This window comes from Capra hircus (genome assembly GCF_001704415.2).
Source record: "Capra hircus breed San Clemente chromosome X unlocalized genomic scaffold, ASM170441v1, whole genome shotgun sequence".
In the NCBI taxonomy this organism is placed as follows: domain Eukaryota; kingdom Metazoa; phylum Chordata; class Mammalia; order Artiodactyla; family Bovidae; genus Capra; species Capra hircus.
Genome location: NW_017189516.1, coordinates 47,696,685 through 47,717,063, shown reverse-complemented (window position 1 = coordinate 47,717,063; position 20,379 = coordinate 47,696,685).

The window sequence follows — 20,379 nt, the reverse complement described above, 5'->3', positions numbered from 1 at the left end:
ATTTTTTTTCTTGGTTAACTTGGCTAGAGTTTTAAGAATTAAACATTTGTTTCCCCCTAAGAAACAGGTTTTGGTTTTGTCGATTTTTAAAATCTATTTTCCAGTTTTCAATTTCATTGATTTCTGCTCTCATTTTTATTATTTAATTCTGCTTTCTGTAGGCATAAATTGCTCTTATATCTACAGTTTCCTAAGGTGAAAGCTTAGGTTATTGCATTTTTATCTTGTTTCTTTTCTAATGTATGCATGTAATGGTATAAATTTCTTTTTTAAACCCTGCTTTTGCTGCTTTTTGAAAATTTGCTAAGTTGTATTTTCATTTTTACCATCTGAGCCATGTGGGAAGCCTCTCAGATGGTAAAAATGGGGGGCTTTGCAGGTGGCTCAAATGGTAAAAATAAAAATACAACTTTGAAAATATTTTAAAATTTCTCTAGGGACCATTCTGTGACCCATGTGGTATTTAAAAGTCTGTTGTTTCAATTTCCAAATATTTGAGGATTTTTCCAGCTATCTTTGTTACTTATTTCTAGTTTAATTCCACTGTGGTCTGATAACATACTTTGTATGACTTTTATTCTTTTAAATTTGTTAAGGTGTGTATTATGACCCAGAATGTAGTCTTTAATGGTGAATGTTTTTGTAAGCTTGAGAAAAATGTGTAAGCTTGAGAAAAATGTGTATTTTGCCATTGTTAGAGTTTTTTACAGATGTCAATTAGATTGTTGATTGACAGTACCATTTAAGTCAGCTATATTCTTACTGATTTTTCTGCCTACTCAATCTAGCAATTATAGAAGGGGGAGGTAGGAGCTGAAGTCTCCAACTGTAGTAGGGTTTTCTTTTATTATCCTTTCAATTTTATTGAGTTTTGCCTCATATATTTTGATGTTTTATTGTTAGGTGCACACATGTTTAGGAATGTTATATCTTCTTAGAACATTGATCCCTTTATTATTATGCAGTGCCTGTTTTTATCCCTGATATTTTCCCTTATTCTGAAATCTGCTTGGTTTAAAATTCATAAAGCTACTCCAACTTACTTTCTTTTGATTAAAGGTGTATCTTTTTTATCCCTTTGTTTTTATCCTATCATTTTTGTTTAAAAAGTATCCTTTTTTTGTAGGCACTATATAATTGGGTCTTGTTTTGTATCTAGTATGGCAATCACTGTCTTTTAATTGTTACATTTAGACCATTCACATTAAAATAATTATTAATATATGTGAGCTAATATTACCTACATTTGTAACTTTTGCTTATTACCAGAGGTTTCTTTTTCTGCCTTATCTGATTTTAATTGAGCATTTTATAAAATTCAGTTTTTTTGTTTTTTGTTTTTTTAGAATTCAGTTTTTATCTCCTCTATTAGTGTAGCAATTATATGTTTTTAAGAAATTTTTAGTGGTTGCCTTATAGTTTAAAATATTCATTTTTAACTGATATAAGTATGCCTTCAGATAACAATATTGCATTTCTTGTGTAGTGCAGACAACTTATGACAATGTATTCATAATTCTTCCCTTCCATCCCCTGGAATATTTTTTTATCCATAGGCTGTAACCACACAATTCATTGTTACTATTATAACTTTAAGCAGAAAGATATATATTAGATCAGTTGAGAAAAAAATTATTTTAGCTTCATTTATTCCTTTTATAATGCTCTTCCCTTCTTTGTGTAGAGGTAAATGGTGTTGGAGAAGACTCTTGAGAGTCCATTGGACTGCAAGGAGATCCAACCAGTCCATTCTAAAGGAGATCAGCCCTGGGATTTCTTTGGAAGGAATGATGCTAAAGCTGAAACTCCAGTACTTTGGCCACCTCATACGAAGAGTTGACTCATTGGAAAAGACTCTGATGCTGGGAGGGATTGGGGGCAGGAGGAGAAGGGGCCGACAGAGGGTGAGATGGCTGGATGGCATCCCTGACTCGATGGACGTGAGTCTGAGTGAACTCCGGGAGTTGGTGATTGACAGGGAGGCCTGGCGTGCTGCGATTCATGGGGTTGCAAAGAGTCGGACACGACTGAGCGACTGAACTGAACTGAACTGAAGCTTCTGATTTCAAAGATTTTCCTTAGGCAGAAGGAAAATTACCATTTCTTGCAGGACAGAATTCTCTTTACTTGTTGCTTGTCTGAGACAGCAACAAGTGGTGGAAGTCCTTGATCAGGGTCTCACTGGTCCTCTCCACGTCACTTGTTGCTTTTTCTTCATTTAAAAAAAATGTTTTTTTGGAGTATATTTGCTTTACAATGTTGTGCTAGTTTCCACTGTACAGCAAAGTGAATCAGCTGTACATATACATATATCCTCTCGTTTGAATTTCCATCCCGTTTAGGTCACCACAGAATACTAAATAGAGTTCCCTGTGCTATACACTAGGTTCTCATTAGTTATCTATTTTTAGCATAGTATCCATAGTGTATATGTCTCAATCCCAGTCTCCCAATTCATCCCACCCCTCCTTTCCCCTTGGTTTCTGTTTGTTTGTTCTGTATGTCTATGTCTATATTTCTGCTTTGTAAGATCGTCTACACCAATTTTTTCAAACTGCACATATATACATTAATATACGGCATTTGTTTTTCTGACTTACTTCACTCTGTATGACAGTCTCTAGTTCTATCCATATCTCTACCAATGATGTGATTTTGTTCCTTTTTTATAACTGAGTAATATTCCACTGAATTTCTGGGCATCCTCAGAGTTGGCTGACCAACACTGTCCCATGGTGCTCAATGCACTCTGTCCTATGGTGAGAGTTTTATCCTACAGCCAGCCCCAGAGGAGCTGATGGCTCATGATCTGCTAATAGTCGCTGAGACAGGACTGGAGGTGATTGGGTTGTTTTTTGATAGTGAACTGCATGAGGTCTGTGTATATTTTGGAGATTAATTTTTTGTCATTTGCTTCATTTGCAGATATTTTCTCAATTGTGAGGATTGTCTTTTCATCTTATGATTTCCTTTGCTGTGCAAAAGCTTTTAAGTTTAATTAGATCCCATTTGTTTATATTTGTTTTTATTCTCATTACTCTAGAAAAGAAAGAAAAGAAAGTGAAGTTGCTCAGTCATGTCCGACTCTTGGCGGCCCCATGGACTATAGCCTGCACCAGGATTCTCCATCCATGGGATTCTCCAGGCAAGAGTACTGGAGTGGGTTGCCATTGCCTTCTCCAGGGAACCCTCAAAAAAGATCTTGCTGCAATATATGTCAGTATTCTGCCTATGCTTTCCTCTAAGAGTTTTATAGTATCTGGCCTTACATTTAGATCTTTAATTCATTTTGAATTTATTTTTGTATATGGTGTTAGGGAGTATTCCAATTTCATTCTTTTACATGTGGCTGTCCATTTTTTTTCCAGTAACACTTATTGAAGAGACTATCTTCCTCCATTATATATTCTTGCCTCCTTTGTCATAGATTAAATGATCATATATGGCCTTTATTATGTTGAGGTGTGAGGGTTTATATCTGGGCTTATATCCTGTTCCATTTATCTTTATTTCTATTTCTGTGCCATTGCTATACTGTCTTGATCACTGTAGCCCTGTAGTATAGTCTGAAGTCAGAGAGGCTGATCTGATTACTCCAGCTTCATTTTTTTCATTTTTTCCCCTCAAGGATTGCTTTTGCTAGTTTCCATACAAATTGTAAAATCATTTGTGCTGGTTTTGTGAAAAGTACCATTGGTAATTTTATAGGGGTTGTATTGCATCTGTAGATTGCTTTGATTAGTATAGCCATTTTCACAATATTTATTCTTCCAGTTCAAAAACATGGCATATCACTGGATCTGTTTATGTTGTCTTTTATTTCTTTCATCAGTATCTTATCATTTTCTACATATAGGTCTTTTGCCTCCTTAGGTAGGTTGCTCCTAGGTATTTTATTTTTGTGTTGCAGTTGTAAATGGGATCATTTCCTTAGTTTCTCTTTCTGATCTTTTGTTGTTAGCTTTAAGAATGCAAAATATTTCTGTGTATTAATTTTGTATCTTTACTAAATTTGCAGCTTTACTAAATTCATTGATTTGCTCTAGTAGTTTTCTGGTGGCATCTTTTAGGATTTTTTATGTATAGTATCATGTCATCTGAAAACAGTGACAGTTTTACTGCTTCTTTGCCAATCTGAATTCCTTTTATTTCTTTTTTTTCTCTGATTGCCATGGCTAGATGTTCCAAAACTATGTTGAATAATAGTGGTGAGAGTGGGCACCCTCGTCTTATTCCTGATCTTAGAGGAAATGCTTTCAGCTTTTCACCACTGAGAATGTTTGCTGTGGGTTTGTCCTACATGAGGTAGGACAACCTACCTATTATGTTGAGGTAGGTTCCCTCTAGGCCCACTTTCTGGAGGATTTATTTTTTAATCATAAATGGGTATTGAATTTTGTCAAAAAGTTTTCCTGCATCTTTTGAAATGATCCTGTGGTTCTTATTCTTCAATTTGTTGATATGGTGTATCACACTGATTGATTTGTATATATTGACAAATCCTGGAGTAAATACCACTTGATCATGGTATATGATCCTTTTAATGTGTTGTTGCTATTTGTTTGCTAGTATTATGTTGAAGATTTTTGCATTCTATATTCATCAGTGATGTTAGGTTGTAATATTTTTTGTGGCATCTTTGTCTGGTTTTGGTATCAGGTGATGGTGGCCTCGTAGATTGAGTTTGGGAGTGTTCCTCCCTCTGTAGGTTTTTTGGAAGAGTTTGAGAAGAATAGATGTTGTTAGCTCTTCTGTAAACATTTGATGGAATTTGCCTGTTAAGTCATCTGGCTCTGGGCATTTTATTATTTAAAGGTTTTTAGTCACAGTTTTAATTTCAGTACTTGTGAATGATCTGTTAATATTTTCTATTTCTTCTTGGTTCAGTCTTAAAATGTTGTGCTTTTCTAAGAATTTTGTCCATTTTGTCCATTTTATTAGCATATAGTTGCTTGTAATAGTCTCTTATGACCTTTTGTATTTCTGCAGTGTCAGTTGTAACTTCTTCTTTTTCATTTCTAGCTTTATTGATTTGAGTCCTCTCCCCCTTCTTTTTTCTTGATGAGTCTGGCTAAAGTTTTATTGGTTTTGTTTATCTTCTGAAAGAACCAGCTTTTAGTTTTATTGATCTTTACTGTTGGTTTTTTTTTTTTCATTTTTATTTCATTTATTTCTACTCTGATCTTTATGACTTTTCTCCTTCTACTAACTTTGAGTTTTGTTCTTTCTTGAGTTTCTTTAGGTGTAAGGTTAGACTGTTTGAGATTTTGCGTGTTTATTGAGGTAGGATTGTATAACTAGAAATTTCACTTAAGGACTGCTTTTGCTGCATCCCATAGGTTTTGGGTTGTCTTTTTTAAAATATAAATGTATTTATTTTAATTGGAGGCTAATTACTTTACAATATTGTTGTATACCTGGGTGTCTTTTAAAAAAATATGTATTTCTTTGCTTGGCTGCATCAGGTCTTAGTCGCAGCATGCAGGCTTAGTTGCAGTTGCCCTATAGCATACTGGATCTTAGTTCTCCAACCAAGGATTGAACCTGCACCCCCAGCACTGGAAAGCAGATACTTCCCTGGACCACTAGGGAAGTCCCAGGTTGTCATGTTTTCTTTGTCATTTGTTTCTAGGCATTTTTAAAATTTTCTCTTTGATTTCTTAAATGATTTCTCAGTTATTTAGCAGCATAATTTTTAGCTTCCATGTGTTTGTGTTTTTTTACAGTTTTTTTTCTCCCTGTAATGCATTTCTAATCTCATAGCATTGTGGTCAGAAAGGATGTGTGATGCAATTTCAATTTTTTCAAAAATTACTAAGGCTTGACTTATGGCCCAAGATGTGATCTATCCTGGAGAATGTTCTGTGTGCACTTGAGAATAAAGTGTATTCTGCTGTTTTTGGATGGAATGCCCTATAAGTTAAGTCTATTTGATCTAATGTGTCATTTAAGGCCTATGTTTCCATATCATTTTTCTGTTTGGATGATCTATCCATTAGTGTAAGTGGAGTGTTAAAGTCTCCCAGTATTATGGTTTTGTTGTAGATTTCCCCTTTTATGGCTGTTAGCATTTGCTTTACGTATCGAGGTGCTCCTATGTTGAGTACATATTTGTAATTGTTATCTCTTCTTCTTGGATTGATCCCTTAATCATTATGTTGTGTCCTTCCTGGTCTCTTGTAACAGTTTTTATTTTAAAGTCTGTTTTATCTTATATGAGTTACTACTCTTGCTTTCTTTTGATTTCCATATGCATGGAATATAATTTTCCATCCCTTCAGTTTCAACCTGTGTCCCTAGGTCTAAAGTGGGTCTGTTGTAGACAACATGTATATGGGTCTTGTTTTTGTATCCAGGAGGCTGCAGTCTGTGGGGTCGCTAAGAGTCAGACATGACTGAATGACTTCACTTTCATTTTTCACTTTCATGCATTGGAGAAGGAAATGGCAACCCACTCCAGTGTTCTTGCCTGGAGAATCCCAGGGACAGGGGAGCCTGGTGGGCTGCCGTCTATGGGGTAGCAGAGAGTTGGACATGACTGAAGCGACGTAGCAGCAGCAGTAGCAGCCAGTCTGTGTCTTTCAGTTGAAGCATTTAATGTATTTATGTTTAATTATCCATATGTATGTTCCTATTATTACTGTTTTCTTAATTGTTTTTGGGTTTGTTTTTGTTGGGTCTTTTTCTTCTCTATGTTTCCTGCCTAGAGAAGTTCTTTTAGCATTTGTTGCAAAACTGGTCTGATAATGCTGAGTTTTCTTAACTTTTGCTTTCTGTAAAACTTGATTTCTCTGTCAAATCTGAATGAGAGCTTTACTGGGTAGAGTAATTCCTAGTTCATTTTTGAAGAATAATTTTGCTAGATATATATTGGTGATTTTTTTCTTTAATAATTAAAATATTTCACTTTAGTATTTTCTTGTTTTTCACTTCAGTTCAGTTGCTCAGTCATGTCCGACTGTTGCGACCCCATGAATTGCAGCACGCCAGGCCTCCCTCTCCATCACCAACTCCCGGAGTTCACTCAGACTCATGTCCATCAAGTCCGTGATGCCATCCAGCCATCTCATCCTCTGTCATCCCCTTCTCCTCCTGCCCTCAATCCCTCCCAGCATCAGAGTCTTTTCCAATGAGTCAACTCTTCGCGTGAGGTGGCCAAAGTACTGGAGTTTCAGCTTCAGCATCATTCCTTCCAAAGAAATCCCAGGGCTGATCTCCTTCAGAATGGACTGGTTGGATCTCCTTGCAGTCCAAGGGACACTCGAGAGTCTTCTTCAACACCACAGTTCAAAAGCATCAATTCTTTGGCGCTCAGCCTTCTTTACAGTCCAACTCTCACATCCATACATGACCACAGGAAAAACCATAGCCTTGACTAGACAGACCTTAGTCGGCAAAGTAATGTCTCTGCTTTTGAATACACTATCTAGGTTGGTCATAACTTTTCTTCCAAGGAGTAAGCGTCTTTTAATTTCATGGCTGCAGTCACCATCTGCAGTGATTTTGGAGCCCCCAAAAATAAGTCCGACACTTTTTCCACTGTTTCCCCATCTATTTCCCATGAAGTGATGGGACCAGATACCATGATCTTTGTTTTCTGAATGTTGAGCTTTAAGCCAACTTTTTCACTCTCCTCTTTCACTTTCATCAAGAGGCTTTTTAGTTCCTCTTCACTTTCTGCCATAAGGGTGGTGTCATCTGCATATCTGAGATGATTGCTATTTCTCCCGGCAATCTTGATTCCAGCTTGTGTTTCTTCCAGTCCAGCGTTTCTCATGATATACTCTGCATAGAAGTTAAATAAGCAGGGTGACAATATACAGCCTTGACGCACTCCGTTTCCTATTTGAAACCAGTCTGTTGTTCCATGTCCAGATCTAACTGTTGCTTCCTGACCTGCATACAGATTTCTCAAGAGGCAGGTCAGGTGGTCTGGTATTCCTATCTCTCTCAGAATTTTCCACAGTTTATTGTGATCCACACAGTCAAAGGTTTTGGCATAGTCAGTAAAGCAGAAATAGATTTTTTCTGGAACTTTCTTGCTTTTTTGATGACCCAGTGGATGTTGGCAATTTGATCTCTGGTTCCTCTGCCTTTTCTAAAACCAGCTTGAACATCAGGAAGTTCACAGTTCACGTATTGCTGAAGCCTGGCTTGGAGAATTTTGAGCATTACTTTACTAGCATGTGAGATGAGTGCAACTGTGTGGTAGTTTGAGCATTCTTTGGCACTGCCTTTCTTTGGGATTGGAATGAAAACTGACCTCTTCCAGTCCCGTGGCCACTGCTGAGTTTTCCAAATTTGCTGGCATATTGAGTGCAGCACTTTCACAGCATCATTTTTTAGGATTTGAAATAGCTCCACTGGAATTCCATCACCTCTACTAGCTTTGTTCATAGTGATGCTTTCTAAGGCCCACTTGACTTCACATTCCAGGATGTCTGGCTCTAGATGAGTGATCACACCATCATGATTATCTGGGTCGTGAAGATCTTTTTTGTACAGTTCTTCTGTGTATTCTTGCCACCTCTTCTTAATATCTTCTGCTTCTGTTAGGGCAATACCATTTCTGTCCTTTATTGAGCCCATCTTTGCATGAAATGTTCCCTTGGTATCTCTAATTTTCTTGAAGAGATCTCTAGTCTTTCCCATTCTGTTCTTTTCCTCTATTGCTTTGCATTGATCGCTGAAGAAGACTTTCTTATCTCTTCTTGCTGTTCTTTGGAACTCTGCATTCAGATGCTTATATCTTTCCTTTTCTCCTTTGCTTTTCGCTTCTCTTCTCTGCACAGCTATTTGTAAGGCTTCCCCAGACAACCATTTTGGTTTTTTGCATTTCTTTTCCATGGGGATGGTCTTGACCCCTGTCTCCTGTACAGTGTCACGAACCTCATTCCATAGTTCATCAGGCACTCTATCTATCTAATCTAGGCCCTTAAATCTATTTCTCACTTCCACTGTATAATTGTAAGGGATTTGATTTAGGTCATACCTGAATGGTCTAGTGGTTTCCCCTACTTTCTTCAATTTGAGTCTGAATTTGGTAGTAAGGAGTCTGTGATCTGAGCCACAGTCAGCTCCTGGTCTTGTTTTTGTTGACTGTATAGAGCTTCTCCATCTTTGGCTGCAAAGAATATAATCAATCTGATTTTGGTGTTGACCATCTGGTGATGTCCATGTGTAGAGTCTTCTCTTGTGTTGTTGGAAGAGGATATTTGCTATGACCAGTGCATTTTCTTGGCAAAACTCTATTAGTCTTTGCCCTGCTTCATTCTGCATTCCAAGGCCAAATTTGCCTGTTACTCCAGGTGTTTCTTGACTTCCTACTTTTGCATTCCAGTCCCCTATAATGAAAAGCACATCTCTTTTGGGTGTTAGTTCTAAAAGGTCTTGTAGGTCTTCATAGAACCATTCAACTTCAGCTTCTTCAGCGTTAATGCTTCGGGCATAGACTTGGATTACCATGATATTGAATGGTTTGCCTTGGAAACGAACAGACATCATTCTGTCATTTTCGAGATTGCATCCAAGTACTGCATTTCGGACTCTTTTGTTGACCATGATGGCTACTCCATTTCTTCTGAGGGATTCCTGGCCACAGTAGTAGATATAATGGTCATCTGAGTTAAATTCACCCATTCTAGTCCATTTTAGTTCGCTGATTCCTAGAATGTCGATGTTCACACTTGCCATCTCTTGTTTGACCACTTCCAATTTGCCTTGATTCATGGACCTGATATTCCAGGTTCCTATGCAATATTGCTCTTTTCAGCATCGGTCCTTGCTTCTATCACCAGTCACATCCACAACTGGGTATTGTTTTTGCTTTGGCTCCATCCCTTCATTCTTTCTAGAGTTATTTCTCCACTGATTTCCAGTAGCATATTGGGCACCTACTGACCTGGGGAGTTCCTCTTTCAGTATTCTATCATTTTGCCTTTTCATACTGTTCATGGGGTTCTCACGGCAAGAATACTGAAGTGGCTTGCAGCATTCCCTTCTCCAGTGGACCACATTCTGTCAGGCCTCTCCACCATGACCCGCCCGTCTTGGGTTGCCCTGCAGGCATGACTTTGTTTCACTGAGTTAGACAAGGCTGTGGCCCTAGTGTGATTAGATTGACTAGATTTCTGTGAGTATGGTTTCAGTGTGTCTGCCCTCTGATGCCCTCTTGCAACGCCTTGGGTTTCTCTTACCTTGGGCATGGTTCCTAAAAATCCCATGGACGGAGGTGCCTGGTAGGCTGCAGTCCATGGGGTTGCTAAGAGTTGGACACGACTGAACAACTTCCCTTTCACTCTTCACTTTCATGCATTGGAGAAGGCAATGGCAACCGACTCCAGTGTTCTTGGCCTGGAGAATCCCAGGGACGGCGGAACCTGGTGGGCTGCCGTCTATGGGGTCGCACAGAGTCTGTCACGACTGAAGCGACTTAGCAGCAGCAGCATAAGAAGTCAAATGTAACATGTTTTTTGTTCCTCTAGAGGTGTCTTTATTGTTAAGTTTCTCTTATTAGGTTTTCTCTTTGTCTTTGGTTTTCTACAGTTTGAATAGGATATGCCTAGGGGTGTGTGTGTGTGTGTGTGTATTTCCCTGCTTGGTGTTCTCTGAGCTTCTTAGATCAAGCTTGCTGTCATTAATTTCATAAATTTCTTAGGCATTATTACTTGAAAAATTTATTCTTCTCTGTTCTCTTGCTTCTCCTTTAGGTATTCCAATTACACAAGTTGTATCTTTTGAAATCTACCCCAGTTATTGGATTTTTTTTTGGGGGGGTGGACTTTTTTGGTGATCTAATGGTTAAGACTTGGTGCTTCCAAGGCAAGACATGTATATGGGTATGATCCCTGGTCAGATAAGTTAAGATCCCACATGCCATGTGGCATGGCCAAAAAATAGGAGAAAAAAATAAAAAGTCTTTTAAAAAATGGAAATGTTTTTTCTGTTTGCATTTCAGTTTGGGAAGTTTCTATTGACCCTCAAGCTCACTGATTCCTGCACTGTTTTGAGTCTAGTGATGAGTCCATTGAAGGCATTACCTGTGTCCCTTGCAGTGGTTTTGGTTTCTAGCATTTCTTATTGATTCTTTACATATCTCTTTTTACATTACTCATCTGTTCCTACTTGTCTGTTCTTTCCATGAGCATGCTTATCCTACTAGTTATTGTCATATTTTAAATACCCTGTCAGGTAGGTACTTCTGTATCACATCTGAATCTGGTTCTGATGCTTCCTTTGTCTCTTCAGACAGGTTTTCTTGCTTTTTAACATGACTTGTACCTTTTAAATTAAAAGTTGGATATGGTGTATTGAGTAATAGGCATTGAGGTAGAAAGGCCTCTGGTGTGGGGATTTAGGTTAATCTGGATAGAAGCTGGGTTTTGTTTCCTGTTTGCAATGGCTTTAGGTGCCAGAAGCTTCAAAATTCCTCTAGTGTCTTTGCTTTTGTCTTCCCTGTTGACATTGGACTTCCCTAAGTCTCAGAGAAGATATATTTCAGCTCTTGCAGTGTCAATCTACTATATTATACCACAGCTCTGTTGGTATGATGATAAGGTGTGGAGGCAGTGAAGCATTTTTATAATCTTCTAATGAAATCTCAGTCTTTTAGTGAACCTGTGATACCTATGGTCGTCACAAATGTTCCTTCTTGTCTAGCTTTCCCCCTTCCCAATTATGTGAGGTAGGAATGCTCGAGAGGGGCTAATGAGACGATCTGGGACAAGGCATTGGTAAAGTCTTTTTCCCTAAAACTAAGCCTTTGATATGCAGAAGGCTCTGGACACGTTGTACTAAGATTAATGCTCTCCCTTCCTGAGGCATGAGGGGATATTTCTTGGGTCTTCATCTTGAGAACCTAGTGGGAATCCTGGAGATAAAGCCCATGAAAGTGTGGAGCCCCTCTTGACTATAGCCCCCAGGAGTTGCTCTATCTCAGGCTAGTGCACACTGATTCCGACAATCTACCCAAATTACTTGTGACTGTTCTAACCAGCTTATGGCTCCAGGGGCATCTATTTCAGGTAAGCAGGTTGTGGCTGTGACTGTCTTGATTTGCCTGTCTCTCCAGATTTTATCCTGATGGTTTACCTTGAAAACCCCATTCTCTGACACATTCCAGACAAGTCATTGATTTTTAGTTTGTCCAGCTTTTTCTTGTAAGGATAAGAGTTCTACGCTCTTTACATGCCAGATCTGAAACTGGGACTCATAAAATGATTATTTTTGAGAATGACAGTATCACAAGTCTTAACATGTCAGAAAGATATTTTCCTTATTTAGCAGATAAACAAATGGGGCTTTAGTGAGGTTGAGTTATATGTCCAGAATGCTGTCTGCAGATGTAAATGGTTCTAAAATCTCTATATACCTTAGTTTCTTTGAAAACAGCTAGTAAACCATATGTATATGCTTATATATTTATAAACATTTTTACAAGGATTTTATTCATTTTTACTTTTGGCTGCACTGGGTGTTTCTTGCTTTGCATGGGCTTTCTCTAGTTGTGGCGAGCAGGGCTGCTCTTTGTTGCGGTGCTCGAGCTTCTCATTGTGGTGGCTTCTCTTGTTGCAGAGCATGGGCATTAGGGCACATGGGCTTCAGTAGTTGTGGCTTGTGGGCTCTAGAGCGTGGGCTCAGTAGTGGTGGTGCAGGGGTTTAGCTCCATGGCATGTGAAATCTTCCCAGACCGGAGATCGAACCCATGTTTCCTGCATTGGCAGGTGAATTCTTATCCACTGTATCACCAGAGAAGTCCTATATGTTTATATATTGAAATGTTTCTTGTTCTTAAATTTCAGTCTACATTTTGGGCACCTCAAGTGTAGCAGTTGGGTAGTAGTACAAATAATTCAGGCACTTAATAATCAGTATATTTTTCCCCCAGTTCATGCTCTCATTCCCCCTCCCCCAGCCTCCACCAGGAGTAATCATTAAAAAATGGTTAATATTTTTTTTATTCAAGTAGGCTCTAGTAAAATGTGCACATATTTTAATTTACATAATTGCTATTTTCTTATATATTTTATTCAGCTTATTTCTTTTATTCTCAGTGGTATGTTTTAAGATATGTCTATGTTGTTCTGGGTATACTTGGTTGGTTGGTTCAAACTACACTGTAGTGTTCTAGCTTTATTATTTTTATAAAAATCTTACATACTCATATAGAAAAGCTTAATACCAAAAAGTGAAAATAAGGGAATACTGATCACAAGAAATTGTATCCCAGGATAACTAGAATTACCACTTTGCTTCCTGTAAGATAGTTCTTTGCAATACTAGAAATGCATTCTGTGTATTCATTTTACTTATATGGGACCACCTTGCATGTGTTATTTTATTACTGGCTTCTTTCATGCATCTCTATTTCATGAACATCATCTCATGCAATAAATATAGACCTATGGCACAGCTTTTAATAATCACACAGTACTCCATTGTATGGTTGTATGTACATAAACTGTTCCCTCATTTATGGATATTTTGCTTTCATTTCTTTTTATCTAGTATTATAAGAAGGGCCTCAGTAAACAGCTTTCTGCAGACCACTTTTCCCACTTGCACAATAACCTCTTCAAAAGTAAATATTTTCTGTCCTCTGAGTGGGTTGGTCCAGGTTCCACTCTGCTCGTGAAGTTCATGCCTTGTCTACTGCTTTATGTGGCCCAAAAACATAGGAGCTAAAGTGACCTCAGCTACTGAATTATGTGAGTTTATGAATGTTGGCAGTAGGGGAAGAAGTCACAAAAGAAAGGAGGCCATTTTATCAGCCCTGCTCCAGTAAGCAGTACTCTGGATAAAGGTTTATGTACATGTGTAAGTCACGTTGAGCCGTTGGCTTCTGTTGTGGGCTATCTCCCTAGTTATGGCCCTACTCCAGGGTCTTCACAGGACCCTGCAAGCTGACCTGGCTTTCTTGTATCCTGGGGCTGACTAGACAAAAACACCCACCTCCCATCTCTTTTACTTTCTGACAGAATAAATGCTAATAAGTAAGCTCTCAGAAATTAATAGTTTGCATAATTTGATTAAAATTAGTGTTCACCAGTAACCTTGATTGGAATGGAATCAGATTCTGTTCTGAATGTTGTTCTTGACGCTAAATGTGCCAAAATTATTTAAGGAATGGTACTCTCCTAGTATTTACAACTCAGAGACATGTATGCCAAGAAACCTCTTTGGTTTATCTGCTTTTCCGAGATATTTTGGGCCAAGATTTGAAAACTCAAGGAATTTTGACACATATGTTTGGATACTTATTTGTAAATAAACCAAATGTTTCAATTTTTAACATGTTTGTTTCTTGATAGTTTATGGAACTCTAATTCAGAGTTCTGATAAATCAAACTTTCTGGGTACAACTTTGCTTTTTTGGGTGGATGGGGAAAAACATTTTTTTACAATAGGAGGGAATGATGCCAAAGCTGAAACTCCAGTACTTTGGCCACCTCATGTGAAGAGTTGACTCATTGGAAAAGAATTTGATGCTGGGAGGGATTGGGGGTAGGCGGAGAAGGGGACGACAGAGGATGAGATGGCTGGGTGGCATCACTGACTCGATGGACGTGAATCTGGGTGAACTCCGGGAGTTGGTGATGGACAGGGAGGCCTGGCGTGCTGCGATTCATGGGGTTGCAAAGAGTCGGACACGACTGAGCGACTGAACTGAACTGAAGAAAAGGAAAACACTTTTTTTTTTTTGTCATAGTGGAGGTAAGCATGGGATAGTAAAGTGCTTCAAGACAAACTGATTTTAGTATCACAAGCTATTTTAAAACACTTAATTACCTGTAACTAAGATGCTAGTGAAAAAAGCATTTTGTTATGGCAGTTAAACTTACTGTACTACATGGAAATGATTAAGCTTTATTTTTAGAAATATTTAATGAAATACTTCAATGTTTTTACTATTCCAGAGTAAACAAACTAACAGTTGGAAAAATGCTGATTTTGCTATTTACTCTAATGGTTTATTTTTCTCCTGGGTCTCTTTGGCAAAATTACGTTTATGATGTTACTATTTGGATCATACTTACTGGACCAGTTTTAATGAGATATAACTGACTTATAACATTGGATAAGTTTTAGATGTACAACAGAATGGTCTCATAGCTCTATTTATTGCAAGATGGTTACCGCAATTAGTTTAGTTAATATGCATCATCTTAAAGTAGTTAAAACTTTCTTTTTTCTTATGATGAGAAGTCTTAATGTCTCTTCTAGCAACATCTTTTTCCATCCTCATTGTGATCTGGCCTGTGTGGAGCTTTACTGTTCCCACCATGGTCTGTACTTGTTCAGCTCAGAGGTAACTTGAGCCAGTTTAGCCCCAAGGGGAAGGAGATATTCCCTTCCAGTGGGAAGCTTTTTCACCCAGAGGTGCATAATCTGACTCCCAATGATCATTATTCTTTTCATCTGCCAACAGTGGCCTTGCTTTCAGTTCAGTGGTTTTCCTCTATGGAGAGCCTTATACCACCTTCCTCTAGGACTTGGCAGCCATGATTGTGGGTGTGTCACAGCCCTGTTATATCTTCATCCATGTGGCCAGACACATGGCCTCTGCTCTCCCTATGGCAGGGCCAGTCCCTTGCCTCCCTGCTGGAGACTTCCTAGGTTATCTTGGGATTTGGCCAACAGTCACCAAATCCCCTTTGTGCTATTTGCCAGGGGCTAAAGTACTTCAGGAACTTGGGCACTCTGTGCCTCAGTTTCCTAATTTGTAAAATAGGGATGATAAATGTTCACATTAAAAGGTTGTTGTGAGGACAATAATAAATAAGAAACAAGTCAATGTTTACAACGCACTTGGAGCCGTAGGAAGGGCCATATGAAGGGATTTGTAATACCAGCAAACTTCTGAGAGCTCAGAATGATCAAAGCTGGAGTCCTCTGTGGTTCACAACCCACTGTGACCCTGATTACTTGAGCAATTATAAATATTACTCTAAAACAACCATTTTGGAATACTAATTTGATCATAAATGAAGGCCTTTTAAATGGTCATTTAAAAGGGACTGTATATTAAAATTAAGAATATGTAAATACGGTAGATTTTGTTTTCTTAACCTGGGGCCATTTTATTTTTAAGATAAAATTATTTATATATTATTGATCAGTATATTTCTATGAGCATTTATGCTCCCATGGGCTAGAAAGTGGTTTCATTCATGCCCACACCTACCCCCCCCACACACACATAATTGTCCCTGTCTCTTAGAGAACATTTTCTCTAGCTCTCCATGTGCTCTTTTGTGTTTTCCTGTGTTTTTAATCATTAGTACAACAAATAATCTGATGTAAGAAACATGCTGTGCCAATAAAATATCTTCACATTCCCTACAAATGATTATGATCATCTTATTTAGAAAAGAGAAACAGAGGGTGAAATGTAAACTGCTTTGCTTATATCATGACTATAAACAAATCAACTAGGCTGGCAAATTAGTACCCTTGAATTAAAGGGTGCCTCCTCGTTTTCTGCATCTGGTACCCACCTACCTGTACAGGTGTGCTGTATTGGTTTTCTATCACTGCTGTATCGAATTAGCACAGACTCAGTGGCTTTCCACAGCACAAATGTGTTATTTTACAGTTCTGAAGGTCAGAAGTCTAAAATAGGTCCTCAGGGCTGTGTTCTGTGTAGGAGGCTCTCAAAGAGAATGTGTTCCTTGCCTTTTTCTGCATCTAGAGGCTGCCTGCATTCACCACCTTATGGCTTTGGCTTCCATTTGCAGTGCAGCATCTTCAGTCTCCTCTCACTCTGACTCTCCTGCCTCTTTTCCTTATTTTTATTTAAACTTTATTTGGCATTGGGGTATAGCTGATTAACAATGTTGTGATAGTTCCAGGTGGAGAGCAAAGGGACTCAGCCAAACATGTGCATGTATCCATTCTCCTCTAAACCCCCTCCCCTCCAGGCTGCCACATAACGTTGAGCAGAGTTTTCTGCGCTGTGCTGTAGGTCCTTGTTGGTTATCCATTTTGAATACAGCAGTGTGTACATGTCCACCCTGAACTCCCTATCTCTTCCCCCCATGCTTCCCCCCTGCCTCTTTCCCTTGTGATCACATTGGCCCACCCAGATAATCCATGATCCTCTCCCTATCTCGAGATCCTTACATTAACCACACCTGCAAAGTCCCTGGTACCATGTAATCATGACGTGGTGATGTAATACGTTTGCAGGATGTGGATATCTTTGGAGGGATGTTCTTGTGCCTTGTACTTAACCATAGGTGTTCTCCCGAATAAGACCTTTAGTGTCATCCGTGCCTTTGGCTCTACTGAAGAGTTTGTGGCTCAGCTGGTAAAGAATCCGCCTGCTATTCGGGAGACTTGGGTTCGATCCCTGGCTTGGGAAGATCCCCTGGAGAAGGGAAAGGCTACCCACTCCAGTATTCGGGCCTGGAGAAATCCATGGACTGCATGGGGCCGCAAAGATTCAGACACAACTGAGCAACTTTCACTTCATTTCACTACTTAAGAGTTTACAGATAATCAGTGTGATCAATTCCTACTAGTTATTCTTCTCACTTCCCCCGCCCCACTCTTTGGCCAGAAGTATTTGCATATATTTAAACGAGTCAGATAGCTTTTTTCTCCCCTTAAATGATGAAGACACCCTGAAATTTAGTGGGAAGAGATTTAATGAGAAAGACACCCCCACACTCTTTAGTCTGTCTCTGACTGCTACATGAAGGAAGCAGAGCTCAAAGATGAATTCAGCCAAGAATTACATGACACCAAGTGATGACACAGGTCTTTGCAGCCATTTGAGAAAATAAATATGATTTTGTCCTTGGGACTGTTCCTGGGAGAAAACTTAAGAATGCATACATCTGAATTAGCAAATTTAAAAAGTGGCCAGAGAGAGGTCTTTGAGGTAAGGACGGAGGCTTCCTGGCCTCTGCATTTCCAGTACTGAGCATAATGCATGGTAGGTTGGAGTTGATTATTAAATGACTAGTGAATAAATAGCTTGTTGAAAGTAGCCAAGGAACAGCTCAGGCCTTTGAAATACGACCTGTGGGAAAAAATGATGGGTTTAATATCTGCAGGAAGAAGTGAAGCACCACATTGAGTTCTAACTGCTGACTCACATAGCCATTCTTCACCAACTCCTGCTCCCTTGGTGCAAAAGAAACCTCTGGTATAACCCTCCTCTGTCCTTTTTTGGAAGATGAAATAGCAGAACTGCTGCTTTGTTCATTTTGCTCACATATTACTATTGTTTACAGCATGATCTTCAAATTCATTTCTAGCTAAGTGGATTGATTTTTTTTTATTACTCATGCTGGGCAGTTGACAGTAATGATTTATTGCCTCTCTGGGATTTTGGCAGCTCCTTACAACTCGTGGTTTAATTCACAGTTTCCCTAATGGCTTTAGTGTCTGGTGTTTGCTCGAAGAGCTCCTGTGAAGTGAGGTGCCCTTGGGAGTGGCTCACTCCTGGCCCTGGGCTCTGGCCTTCATTCTCTTTGCCCAGCTGTGTGACTGTGGTGATGAGAACTTGGAAACCTGGGAGACCTGCCACCTTCTCCTTTCCTAGGAGCTGCAGCAGAGAGAGGAGTCACTGTCTGTATCTTAGAGAGATGGCTTACTTTCCATACTTGTATCAAAAATAGCAGCCTCCAGTTGAGTAGCAGGTGTTAGTCCAGGCATTGGCAAACTCCAGCCTGAGGGCTAAATTTGGGTGAGTACCTGTGGTTGTGAATTAAGTTAAAATAGAGCACAGCTGAATATACAATGGAGTAAAGACAATCTCTTTAACAAGTGGTGCTGGGAAAATTGGTCAACCACTTGTAAAAGAATGAAACTAGATCGCTTTCTAACACTGCACACAAAAATAAACTCAAAATGGATTAAAGATCTAAATGTAAGACCAGAAACTATAAAACTCCTAGGGGAGAATATAGGCAAAACACTCTCCGACACAAATCACAGCAGGATCCTCTATGATCCACTTCCCAGAATACTGGAAATAAAAGCAAAAATAAACAAATGGGATTTAATTAAAATTAAAAGCTTCTGCACAACAAAGGAAACTATAAGCAAGGTGAAAAGACAGCCTTCTGAATGGGAGAAAATAATAGCAAATGAAGCAACTGACAACTAATCTCAAAAATATACAAGCAAGTTATGCAGCTCAATTCCAGAAAAATTAACGACCCAGTCAAAAAATGGGCCAAAGAACTAAATAGACATTTCTCCAAAGAAGACATACGGATGGCTAACAAACACATGAAAAGATGCTCAACATGACTCATTATTAGAGAAATGCAAATCAAAACCACAATGAGGTACCACTTCACACCAGTCAGAATGTCTGCGACCCAAAAATCCGCAAGCAATAAATGCTGGAGAGGGTGTGGAGAAAAGGGAACCCTCCTACACTGTTGGTGGGAATGCAAACTAGTACAGCCGCTATGGAGAACAGTGTGGAGATTCCTTAAAAAATTGCAAATATAACTACCTTATGACCCAGCAATCCCACTGCTGGGCATACACACCGAGGAAACCAGAATTGAAAGAGACACATGTACCCCAATGTTCATCACAGCACTGTTTATAATAGCCAGGACATGGAAACAACCTAGATGTCCATCAGCAGATGAATGGATAAGAAAGCAGTGGTACATATACACAATGGAGTATTACTCAGCTGTTAAAAAGAATACATTTGAATCAGTTCTGATGAGATGGATGAAACTGGAGCCGATTATACAGAGTGAAGTAAGCCAGAAAGAAAAACACCAATACAGTATACTAACACATATATATGGAATTTAGAAAGATGGCAATGACGACCCTGTATGCAAGACAGCAAAAAAGACACAGCTGTGTATAACGGACTTTTGGACTCAGAGGGAGAGGGAGAGGGTGGGATGATTTGGGAGAATTGCATTGTAACATGTATACTATCATGTAAGAATTGAATCACCAGTCTATGTCTGACGCAGGATACAGCATGCTTGGGGCTGGTGCACGGTGATGACCCAGAGAGATGTTATGGGGAGGGAGGTGGGAGGGGGGTTCATGTTTGGGAACGCATGTACACCCGTGGTGGATTCATGTCAGTGTATGGCAAAACCAATACAGTATTGTAAAGTAAAATAAAGTAAAAATAAAAATTAAAAAAAAAATAGAGCACAGCTATGCCCATTCATTTACCCAACACTAATGGCTGCTTTTCATGCTGCGGTGGCAGAGTTGTCACACAGAGACAGTGTGGCATATAAAACCAAAGTGATAAGGCCTTTTTAGAAATTGTTTGCCAGTCCTTAGTCCGCTTAATCTTTACAATATGAAGTAGATTTTCTTGTTTTTTTTTTCATTCATTTTTTTCCTTTCTTTCTGGCCATGCTGTGTGGTTTGTAG